Here is a 13,073-nt window from a genome sequence, read left to right as displayed (position 1 = left end):
CAAATCAACAAGGCAAAGTGAATCAAATAAAGATAAATAATCAAAGGAAATAAATGGTCAATTTATAAACATAAAAATAGTTATATTTCAATGAATTCAGAAAATACATATTTAAATCATAAGATGATGCCATTTTACTCAGATTGGGAAAAACTATGAAAATATGATGTTAGTGAGGATGTGGGGCAGGAAACACATTTATATATTGCTAGCTAGAGTATAAATGGAGAGGCATTTGGAAATATTATACTTGAAGATGCCCATGTATCATGACCCAGCAAACCCCACTTTGTGGTCTGAGAAACTCATAGATAAGTGTACGTACAAGGAGATTCATTGCATTTTGCAATAGGGAAAAGTTCACATAACTTAAATGCTCATCAATAGGTAAATAAGTAAATTGTAGTGATTTATTTGTATAGCAAGATCCATATCAATCAAAATGAATAAACTATAACTAGACATACCAATATGTATAAAATTTTAAAAGTAATAACAGGAATAAAGAAAATTTAGAATATAGATTTATCTGTTAGTTATGTCTGAGTGAAATGAGAGGGTATGACAGGAGAAAAATAGACGATTTCACTTTACCTACAAAGTGTTTTTTTTAAAAAAGATGACAAATATTTATATTGAAAATTTATTAAATATAAATGGTATTCTCTGTACTTTCTTGTTTAAATATTTTATAATTAAAAATGTTTTAAAGAATTTAATCAATATTATTCTAGTGATAACATCTCAAATTTTATGCAATTATTGTTTAATTAATTTTAAGCCCTTTCAGTACCTATGCAGTCCAAAGAGTAATGTTAGCTAAGTAATATATTTTATAATAACTGAAATGTTAATTTTTCAATACATGTAATATATACACCATAATAGCTAATATTTTGGAAATAGATTGTATTTTTAAAAAATGATTTCAAGTTTTAAAAGTATATTTATATACAATATGTTTTTAAATATTTAGTTCTCTATATATTTAGTGCACATCGGTTTGATTTGTTTTTATGGCACAATTGTTTCTGTTCTCTTACTATTTTTACTTTAAAAATAGTGTGAGAGGGCTTTCCATTTAGGTGCATCTAAAGCACTTTTGGCTAAATTTTCCTAAAATTTAAGTTTAAAATGTTCTTCCTGGTTAGTTTCTTTTTTTTTTTAATATCCACTGAAAAGGGCACATTAAGTAGCATTCAGCACCTTTTCAAAGCCACTGCTCTCATAGGACATGCCTAGCCTTGAAGACGAATTGACTAGAGCCGTTTGATTCCCCTAATCACTCTGCTTTTAAATTTAATCGTGAAGACTCTGTGCACTCTAAATATGAAGAACTCTAATGATTTCCTTGAAACTTTCAGCCTGAGCAACTGACAATTTTTTTTCGTTGTGAGATGAAAGCACTACATTAATACTTTCATAAAAGGATGAAAATTAGAGCAGAGATCTTTTCCTCAGAAATTAGGTTCTATTGTTTCTCTGGGTTCTAGATCTAACTATATCTGTGATTGTTTAAATCTCGCTTTCAAAACGAATGAACCACAAAGGGAGAAGAGTACTGAATCGGGAGTCTGGGATCATGATACCAATTCTTCTACTAATATGGCTGCATGATCGTGATGAATTTATAACTTTCCAAGTGTCAATACCTTCATTTTAAAATTGAGAATGCATAAACAGATGATTTCTAATGTTTCATTTGGTTATACGATTCTTAACTGGAAAGTTTGAGCAATTATGAGCCAATTAGACTTAAAAGACTTTTCTATCCAACTGATGGACCAAACTAGACATTTTGTCTTTGACTACTTGTTCTCTTCATATGTATTATCAACTGTTTAGCACTGTACCTAGCAAATATCAATCATAAAAGGAAAATCTATTTTCTCAGAAATGTTTCTTGTGATCTTCCCTCTTCATCATTCTTATTTTCATTGTTTAAATTCAGGCTATTGGCATCTTTTCCATTAACTAGTGCATTCTTCTCCTAATTAATCATGCTTTTCACTTCTTTGCACCCTTATGTACCTCCACCATTTCCAAGGTATCTTTCCTCAAGAAAACACCCTTGTTTTAGAGGGTAAAGTGAAACCTTAATAGGGAATCCAATGTCCTCCTCCATCTGGTTTCTTATTTTTCCATTTTAATCTTTGGCCAATTTCTACCTCCTCTCATATCTTTAGATACCCATGCTCGCCTCCTCCAGAGAAAGTGAACAAGTCAAAATTAGTTAAATCAGCCATGCATTTCCCCTATTTTGTGCTTCGGGCTATGCTGTTCTTGCTGCCTGATATGTCCTGTCCCCTTTTCCATCAGGTGAAATCTATGCATTTAATAAGTTCCTGTTCAAATAGCACTCTTATTGAAAGTTTCTCTGAATACACTGGAAGAAAACTTTCTCCGTGTAAGATCATCTCACAGAACTTTTCTAAAAGTTCTAAGTAGAACTTAACACATTGAATTATATTTAGTTGTTGCCTTCTATGCTTTCTCTGGTAGATTGTGTGCTAATTTATTATTTTATGCATCCATCCATCCATCCACTCATTCACCCATCCAACATGTATTGGAGGTCTGCCATTCATCAGGCACTTTTTTAGATGTAGGGAACAATTGTAAGAACTGATTCTAACTTTTAACAAGTTTATTGTTAGGCAACATAAGTAAATTTTAATTTGCAAAATAGAATATATGCTGTGGTAGGAAACAGCCTGCAGAGAATACTTAGGAAGAAAAGAAAAGCCAATGACATTGGAGGATAGAAATTATGTCCAAGGAATTTCCCTGGTTGGGGTAGACCATTCATTGACTAGTCTCAGTCTGACATATAATTAAAGTTCAATAAATGTTATTAAATACGATTTATTCCAAGTACATGAAGGATTATTTTCTCCCGTGTTTGATAAAGGCCATAGGTAGTGAAGATATTTCAGAGATATGAAGAAAATAGAAATGACAGTACCAAGCATTTCCATTCAATCAGATTCCACAAGGGAAAAGTCAGTGTTGAACACTTTGAAGTCCCCGTATATTAACTATATACGACTCCACTAGTATAAATAGTCGCACCCAAAAGGGTTTCCCACAGACCGGCTTGAGTAAAATAAGACCATAGTGAAGTGCAGGAGACTTAGCATTCTGCATTCACTCACATTCCAGGTGATAGTTCAAGACTAGTGCAGCCTAGCTCCCGAATGAGGCTCATCTCCCTCCTCCAGGTCTCTCAAGGAGATGGATGATTTATTTATTGTATATTTGACTCATTTACCTAGAAAGTGCATACTCGGTATGTGGAATGTATTGGCTAGTGAGAACGCTTATGGTTCACTGTTTGCCTCCACTTTCAGCCTCACTATAAACTCAGCTGAAGCCTCACTCAAAGCCTGGGAACCACGTCTTCCCTTCAGACTACCCGTTGCCGGGTAACCGCTCTTCTGGCACTCAGTCTCCTGGGGTAACGAGCCGCTTCCGCCTCTCCCCGACTCTCCAATCAGCGACCAACGTGGCCGTCACGTGTACCTCGGGGCGGGACCAAGAGAGCGGGGCGCCGCGGTTGCCTGGTGGAGTCGGCCTCCCTGCCCCTCGGAACCCGCGGCCCAGCAGCCCCGCCCGGGAGCCGGCGGCGTGCAGGAGCGGAGGGCGGGGCGGCGCGCCAGCAGAGCTCGCGCTGCCGCTGCGCCTACTTCAGCACCTTCTCCTGTCCGCTGCTGCGCTCGCATCCTCTAGGTAAGGAGCCGGAGGGCGGCGGGGTGAGATACCTGGGCAGGAGCAGACTGGGAGAGACAAATCTTTGAACTGATGTGGCATCGTGCGAATCGGCCTCTGACCGCCCTGCGAAGACCGCAGATTGGGGTTTCGTGCATCCTCCAGGGCTTTGCCTAGTTGCCTGAGTATCAGAGTCACACACCTAGTTAGGAGAAGGCGCAGCAAGCCGCCAACATTTATGAATCTCAGCTACCGCTGGAGCGTAAACTATGATTATTATGAGCGACATGGTTTATTTTTATTTTTTTAAGGATAAGTGTATGTATGTCTGGTGTCTAGATTGTAATTCTCACCACTGTGCCCTCGAGGCACTTCTGTATTGATTACGTACCCTTTTGAAGATGGTCTTAATATTCAGGTCGTACGAAAAAAGCTGTGAGTAAAAAGGAAACGTTCCAGAAAAAAAGACGGTATTAAATGTGAGAGGCATAGTATATGTTAAGGAAATCATAAAAGATACAGACTTTCTTGTTTTTTTTTTCCAAAAAAAAAAAAGACTTTTTTTTGCATGCAAATACTAAAAGGAGCAAAAATGTAAGCTTTTTTACTATAATAATTAAAAACAATTGATTTGAATGAAATTTAGTGATAACTTTGATCATGTATCAAAAATAAGTCATATTTGTGTTTGTAATTTCAATATACATATTTATGGTAGTCTTTAACAAGAGTTTGAAGAGAAACACTACATTTATGAATCTTTCATTGTCTGAGTATTTCAAGAATACTCTTCAGAGAAACTCATTTCTCTACCAATTTTTATATCCAAAGGTGTAAATCCTTCTTGAACATTTAAGTAACCTCAAGTGAGGAAAAAGTTTTCTTTAGGTTTTATTTCTCTACAGAATAAATTTTTGGGGGGAATTTCTACAGTTCTCTTCGGGTGTTCCTATCTAATTTCTTGCTCACAGATTGCTAAGGAAGAGTCTCATCAACAGTGAGAGAATAATCTCCATGAGATTATCATGGACCACAGAATGGCCTTGGGTGTTGTCTTGTCACTGCACTGCTATGCTGGGCTTGTGAAGATTATAGCTCTAATGGAAAATGCACTCACTTATGTCCTTTTGAGATTCTGCCTCACTGGTCTAAGTGTGCAGGAAAATGGGCATAGTTATATCTAACTTGTGTGAAGGCAGAGATCTGAGACAAGTGGTCTATCTTTCCTGTTCCGTGATCTAAAATAAATATAGTAATTAGTAAATATGAAAAAAGTTGTCAGTTAATTCAATATAATTTTAGGAAACATCCTTTAGTGCATTGTTTAGAGATTAATGTTACAATGCTAGTTTTAGGTCCTTGCATTAAAGATTCCTGGGAAGTTTTTTAAACCAAGGGCCTATTTCAAAGGGCCTGCATATAAAAAAAAAAAATCATGTATTTCTTAAGTGAGCTCCACAAACTTACTATATAAAATGGATAGTTGCATTTTATTATTTATATTGATCTGATTTTCCTGTGTTGATATCAATAGAAATACTTAAAATGTGGGTTATCTCTGAAAACAATTATATTTACTCAAAACTTTAAAAATTCTTCATTCTTTTTATTTTTACTAATTAAATACTGTTATACTGAAAATTTTTGTTACCCATTAGTCACATAATAACTCTATATATTAGCCACAAATTAATTTAGCTTAGAAAAAAATGTTTTTAAATTCTTGTACTCTCAGTCAAGGGACTACTAGGGGTAGAGAGTTTTTGTTGTTGTTTTCTGTAGACTCTACCTATAGCCTTTGGCCAAGACACAGATAAGCCAGTGGCAGTTTATAAATTAGAAAAGAATAGGAATAGTTTTATTTTTGTTGTTCATTTGTTTATTTTGCCCTAATAGAAACTAGAAGTCCAACATGAATGAGTAGGTTGTCACTTTCAATAAAATATGTGCAAATTCTCCAGGCTACGTAATTTTATTACATTATGTAACTGTACATTATGTAACTGTAAGGCTACAAGGAAATTCAAACAATTTTGAAAGATTCACATTTCTTTCCTATATTCCAGAATTTATTTGAAATCTGATACATGCAAGGAAGATAACCATTTATCAGATTACTAAATAGCCACTTCACCCAGCCATTCATGGTATTTACATATATATACATATATATGTATATATATGGGTTACTTCTACTTTCTGCAATTGTAGAATTATCTCATTTTATATTTTGTTAATCTGTTCCATTTAGCAGATTAAAATATTAAAGTGAAGTTATGTAGCTTCCAGTGTGTCTTCAGAACAGGGATTTCATTGAGAGTATTTTAATCCACAGAAATCATGTTAGAAGATTAGGAGAGATTCCTTTTACTCTGACTCCTCCTTCTTTTCTTTTGTATCAGAAACATATATTAAACTAAGAGTTGGTTGGCATTTTTCAGTATCCAAAACCATGCTGTGTTCTATGGTAATAACATGGAGATTATTTTCTCACTGTAGATGAGACTCTTCCTTGGAGATTTGTGTACAAGAAATTAGAGATGCCTGAAGAGAATTGTAGAAATTCCCTAAAGAATTTACTCTGTAGAGAAACAAAACCTGAAGGAAAACTTTTTTCTTACTTGAGGTTACTTAACATGTTCAAAAAGGGCTTGTAACTTTGGTTATAAAACTTGTTAGGGAAATAACTAAAATGACCAGTTTGGACCTATACCTTTGTATATCGAAGGGAAAAATTCCCAGCATAATTGATTGGAAAGATTTCAAAAGTTCTCATGGTACAACAGGACTGTCACATTAGGAGACAAGGTTTAAGTTGTTTTCACTTGATTTCAATGACTAGACAAATAAAACTGAAGATAAATTCAAACATTTAAAATAGACTAGGCTTTGTAAAAAAGGCAAACTGTAGTTGGAACCACAGGTGGCACTTGTCATACTAATTCCACAATATCAGCTACTTGAGTGAGATAATATTTTAAAATATAAGCATAAAGTCTTGCTTTTTATTACTTTACATGTACTACAAAGTGTGACTCAGTTTACTATCTCCTAAAACTCTGGAATTCTACATTGTAATTTAAGAAATATAATATATGTATATATCATAGAAACAAACAGTAAAATAAATCTACAGTAAGGGTGTATAGGAGACAATTTATCAGTGCTTTTTGGTATTATAGAGATGATATGTAATTGTCATATTTAGGAAAACCTCTATCAAAAGATGTAAGAAATAATTTTCCATGCTTTGGTGAGGATGTTACCATATTTCAATACCTGGTTTATAGATTTGAATGCTCAGACATAGAGAACTCACAGTAGAGTTTGTTAAATAATTTTCCTTATGCTTAGATTCATTGTTTTCTTCTACATTGTTGGCACTTTAAGTTGTGAGCATATACCAGTATCTCAGGCAGGCTCATTTGCAATTATTTAAAATAAGCGGAATTTCATGTAACATACGCAAAAGAACTCACTTTCAGATTGGAAAGTAGAAAGTAATTCTCATTGCACAGATCCTGTTTGATATGCTGTAGGAAAACCTTTCTTTTCTAACATAAAACAGCTCCACATGGAGTCTTGAAAATTGAAGCGTTGGTTAATAAGAAATAGGTAATATTTAGTTAAGTTTGGTCGTTTAAGATAGAACATTATGAATGAGTCTTAATGAAAAGAGTTATGTAACATTTTATTTTTAAGGTAAACATGATAACAGGTTTGAAAGAGTCACTTCAGGATTTAAGCTGGAAGGATGTTTAGAGACCAGTTAATCTAACACCATTATTTCATCATCATTAAATTTTGAGGTCACTAAATACATAAAGATTATGCTGCTCAAAATTCGTCAGTGTGAAAACTGGTCTAGAACTTCAAACTCTGACACTCAGCATTGTGTGGCTCCCTAAAGAAGTCAAAATATATCATCAGCATCATCTTCCCTTTTATTATATTTCTTCGAGGGATTAATTTAAAAGTTTGAGTAATTAAGATTTAGATCTCTTTTGTAATGTTAAAATAATTATGTATGTAATGAACAATGTGCATATGTTTGGTCTCATCACACAGAAAGTTTACTTAAAATATTAGTTAAAAAAGTGTTTTCCCACAATTTTTATGATTTTTTGATTTACTCATTAATATAACTTAAGTTTTGCTGCAAAGTCTTTTCTGACTTTTTGGGATCCAGTTACCTTAGAAATTCTTTATCCCAATGCACCCCAATGGTACATAAGTATACATAGCCATCACATTTATAACAGAATGTCAAGAATACTACAAATAGGAAATTTTTGGAAGTTATATCTAAAACCTAGGTTATGGTTGCTGTCAGGTAACATTTTGAAGGTGGATGTGTTTATTTTCTAGACTTTCTGCCGCTTTTGCACCAGATCCCAGCTAGCACAGAATTACTCAAAGTGTAACTGGACCAGTAGCATCAGCATCTCCTGAGAGCTTATTAGAAATGCAAATTCTCAGGCCCAACCCCGACCAAATTGGAATCTCTGAGAAATCTGTGTTTTAATAAGCTTCAAGTGAATCTTCTGAAGGTAGAGTTTGAGAAGTATTGATATAAAGTACATTATTCCATGGGACCTGGTTACCTCTTGAGCTGGTAATATCAATGTCCAATTCCACTTTTGAAGCTTTACATGGGAGTACCATGAACTACTAAATAAATGAGCTCATTCCTGATAATATAATAGTGGATACATCTATATTTCAATAACTTTTTGGACATAAGTCTCACTTTCATTATTGTATTAGTTCATCTTTAGAGGGAATTTTATGTTGGCTAAGGGCATAATTTTTGATGAGTGGACTATCAAATAGAGTAGCGACCTATCTGATCTGTGCATTGGCCTTGCCTTGCTGATACAACCTTTGACTTCTCAAACTTTAGGATTTTTTTCAGGCCTTCTATCAATGTATGCGTACATATTTCAAAGAAATTTTTGGATTTATTGACTTTATGTGGGCTATTTCTTTTCATTTTAAAGCTTACAAGCTTTAAATCCATTTGATTTCCTTTGCTGGTTTTTCTCAATTGATTTGCCAAAATAATTTTTAATACCGTTTGGCCAGAACAGGAAAATGCCAGTCTCAGTTACATGCCAAATGGGAGTCCCGATTTCCACAGACAGATAGGCATAAAGGCCCAGACTATTTGAAAAACTCATATACAAAATCTAACTCACAAAACAGATTAATTAGAAGGGGAAGGGCTTCCTCAGGTTTACAGAACAATTGACTTCTCAAGTATTCCTTGATGAGGAATAATCCTATTTATAAAAATAAGGCTACATATGTTTGCCATGCTCTGTCATAGAAATAACCTTATATCTTTTTATGACAAATATTTACATCTTTATATCATAATGTTTCTCTTAATGAAATATTTACTTCTAACTTCTTAGTTTATAAGTGAAAATATGTAATTTCACTCCTCTATATTTTCTGGCTCTCAGAACAGTCATACTGAAGGTATGTGAATGAATGATCCCATTATTCAAGGAAAGTGGATTACTTTCTTTGATCAAATTAAAAATCATTTCTGTATTACAGCTCAAGAGGTTCTGTAATCCTCCAAGCACCTAGAAAAATCTAATTCTATAATTCAAATCTATATAACTTTCATTTTGTTAGTTAAAATGTAAGAAAGTATAAAAATAAATATTCAGGTAGATAATGAAATAAATGCATTCACTGTGCCACATCTTTGAATCTGTGTTTTGGTCTTACATATAATGCCTGCATTTTGCTGATCAGGTATCATACTGGTATAAGTGGTCATTTTATGAGTCCAAACTAGAACTACCATAATGACCTTATTCTTTTCTATTTGCTCCATAATCCGGGATTTCAACGAGCTTAATACTGTATTTGCTGTGACCTATTTTATCACCTAAGCTTTTAAGAACATCATGATTTAACATATGTTGAAAATGCTTAGATAAAACCCACTGCCAGGCACATTAAAGGTACACTTAGAAATGGTAGACATTTAAGAGATTAATCTTGGTTAGTAGAAGATAGTAGAGGCAGTTTTTCTGCTAAATTATCTTTCTTATTATTGAACTAAGGAAGTAGTTCTGAAGCTTTACTGAGCATATTAATCACCTGGGAATGATTTTAAAAAGCAGGTTTCCAGATCCCAAGATTCCGATCCACTAGTGTTAGGGCACGATCCCGGAATCTGCATTTTTAGCCAGTTTCTTAGTTAATTCCGATGCAAGAAACCTGAGAGCCACACTTTGAAAGACACTGATTTAGAGATCTTTAACATTTTATTCATCTTTGGTAACTGTGGTTCTGCATATCACAGCGAGAAGAGTGGTTATTTAGGATTAGGAACATGAGACGGAGGAAGATACGGGCTAATGGCTAATTAAAAAGAAATCCTTCCAATTTTTTTGCAGTTTCCAAAGTTTTCTAATAAGCACATTTTAATTATATAATTATATATTTTTTGCAAGCTCACATACAGTGTATTCAAATTTTAAATACTAATTTTCAACATGTTATTAAGGTTTTGTTTTTTTATTTTTTATTAATACAGGCAATAGAGTTCTATTAAGAAAATTTACAAAATTCCGAAGAGTGTAAAGATGAGTTCAACATAACCACCTTTAATCTGCATCCTGACAAATCTCTGACTTTTGGATATGTATTTTATATACTTTTATTGATTTTTCTTATTATTTCTCAAATCTGCCAGGAAGTTTCCATCTCAGTCTTTGCTGTTGCTGCTCCTTTTGCTTAACACACTTGCTGGCCAAATACCTTTATATTTTGCCTCTCATCTCCTTCAAATCTCTGCTTAGTATCAACCCAGTGAAGCCTCTCAATACTCTTAAAAAATTGGAATGTCAGCTCTATCTCCAGAACTCCTTATCCTCTTTCCCTGCATTATTTTCTCCATACCACAAATTTTTTTCTAACATACATCAATTACTTGTTTGTTTTTCTCATTTCCTGACTGCTTCCCACAAGAATGAAAACTATGGAAGGGCAGGATTTTTATGCTTTTCACAGTGCTTTATCTTCAGTGCCTGATTGGCACGTAGTTGCTGCTCGATAAATATTTATTGAATGAATGAATTAATTGAGGAGTGATTATTAAAATTTTAGAAAATATAAATAAGTCAAAGGAATAATACATTTTCGCTATTAAATAGCCAACTCTTTACCTTATGGTGTGTATTCTTTTAGTTTTTAATGTGTATGTGTCTATGTGTCTGTATATATATATGTGTGTGTTATATATATATATATATACACACATTTTAAAATATAAAAGCATAATTGTTTACAATATGCCTTTTAGTTTAATTACAGATTTTTTCAAGTCACTGATTTGTAATTGCTCTTTATACATTGATATTTTATTTATATGTTCATATATTTTTATCTACTTTAAAAAATTTTGACCTCATTTAAGGTATATAACATAAAACTTGAAAATTAAAAAATATATGATGATTATTTTTATTTTTTATTTTTAATTAAATTTATTGGGGTGACATAGATTAATAAAATTATATAGGTTTCAAGTGTACAATTCAATAATATGTTACTTGTATATTGCATTGTGTTCACTATCCAAAGTCAAGTTTTCTTATATTTACCTCCTTTACCCTTATCTACCTCCGACACCCACCTTTCCCTCTGGTAACCACCAAACTGTTGTCTGTGTCCATGAATCTCTATTAATTGGTCTTGTTCGTTTATTGCTTTCAGGTTTATATCACATATATCAGTGAATCATTTGGTTCTCAACTTTTTCTGACTTATTTCACTTAGCATGATAATCTCAAGTTCCATCCATGTTGTCATAAATGGCAGTATTTCATTTCTTCTTATGGCTGAGGAGTATTCCATTGTATATATGTACCACTTCTTATTTATCCAATCATCTATCGATGGTTTCCAATACTTCAGTTGTTTCCATGTCTTGGCGACTGTGAGTAATGCTGCAATGAACATTGGGTTTCATATATTTTAACAGATAAATGTTTTTAAATATTTTGGGTAGATACCCAGAAGAGGAATTGCTGGGCCATATGGTAATTTTATTCTTAGTTTTTTGAGGAACCTCCATACTGTTTCCATAGTGGTTGTACTAATTTATATTCCACCAGCAGGATACGAGGGTTCCTTTTCTCCTACAACCTCTCCCAATACTTGTTTTTACTTGTCCTGTTGATGATAGCCATTCCGAGGTGGTATCTTATTGTGGTTTTGATTTGCATTTCCCTAATAGCTAGTGAAGTTGAGCATCTTTTCATATGTTTGTTGGCCATTTGTATGTCTTCTTGGGAGAAGTGTCTGTTTATACTCTCTGCCCTTTTTTAAATTGGTTTGTTTGTTTTTTAATTGTTGAGTTGTATGAGTTCTTTGTATACTTTAGATATTAGCCCCTTATTGTAGGTGTTGTTTGCAAATATCTTTTCCTATTCAGTTGGTTGCCTCTGTTTTGTTGATGGTTTCTTTTGCCATGCAGAAGCTTCTTAGTTTGATATAGCCCCGTTCATTTATTTTTGCTTTTACTTACCTTGACTTGGAGATCAAATTAATAAAATCCTCTCTAAATTTAAAGTCCATGAGTTAATTACCTATGTTTTCTTCTATGCAGTTTATTGTTTTGGTCTTATATTTAGGTCTTTAACCCATTTTGAGTTAATTTTGGTGTATGATGACAGATAGCAGTTTAGTTTCATTCTTCTGCGTGTGACTTTCCAGTTTTCCCAACACCATTTATTTGAAGAGGCTTTCTTTTCTCCATTGTATGATTTTGGCTCCTTTGTCGAAAATTATTTGCCCATGTATATAGGAGTTCAGTTCTCAGTTCTGTTCTATTTGTCTGTGTGTCTATTTTTCTACCGATACCACGCTCTTTTGATTATTGCCACTTTGTAGTTTAAGTTGCAATCAGGCAGAGTGATACCTCCGGCTGTGTTCTTTTTTTCTCAGGATTGCTTTGCTATTCGGGGTCTTTTGTGATTTCATACAAATCCGATGATATTTTGTTCTTATTCTTTAAAAAATACCATTGGGATTTTGATGAGGATTGCATTGAATCTATGTATTGCTTTGGGTAATATGGCCATTTTAACTATGTTGATTCTTCCAATCCATGAAATTGGAATATATTTCCATTTCTTTAACTCTTCTTTGATTTCTTTTAATGTCTTATAGTTTTCAACGTATAGGTCCTTCACATGATTCATTAAGTTTATTCCTAAGTATTTTATTCTTTTTGTTGCAATTGCAAAAGGAATTCTTTTTTTCATTTCTTTTTCTGAAATTTCATTGTTACGGTATAGTAATGCTATGGATTTTTGTTCATTGATTCTGCAACTTTC

At 33.5% G+C, this 13,073-nt stretch overlaps 1 protein-coding gene across 1 annotated transcript in view; it reads left to right on the top strand.

Moving 5' to 3' along the window:
* The first annotated feature begins 3,686 nt into the window (after window positions 1-3,686).
* WDR17 (WD repeat domain 17) overlaps window positions 3,687-13,073 on the top strand; it is a 93,097-nt gene continuing 83,710 nt past the window's right edge. The window contains exon 1 of the mRNA XM_023519981.1: window positions 3,687-3,729. The gene's annotated coding sequence lies outside the window, so the exon portion shown is untranslated. The remainder of the gene's footprint in view (window positions 3,730-13,073) is intronic.

Source organism: Pteropus vampyrus, unplaced genomic scaffold, assembly GCF_000151845.1.
Source record: "Pteropus vampyrus isolate Shadow unplaced genomic scaffold, Pvam_2.0 Scaffold8, whole genome shotgun sequence".
Lineage (NCBI taxonomy): Eukaryota > Metazoa > Chordata > Mammalia > Chiroptera > Pteropodidae > Pteropus > Pteropus vampyrus.
This window is presented reverse-complemented; position numbering and strand designations above follow the sequence as displayed.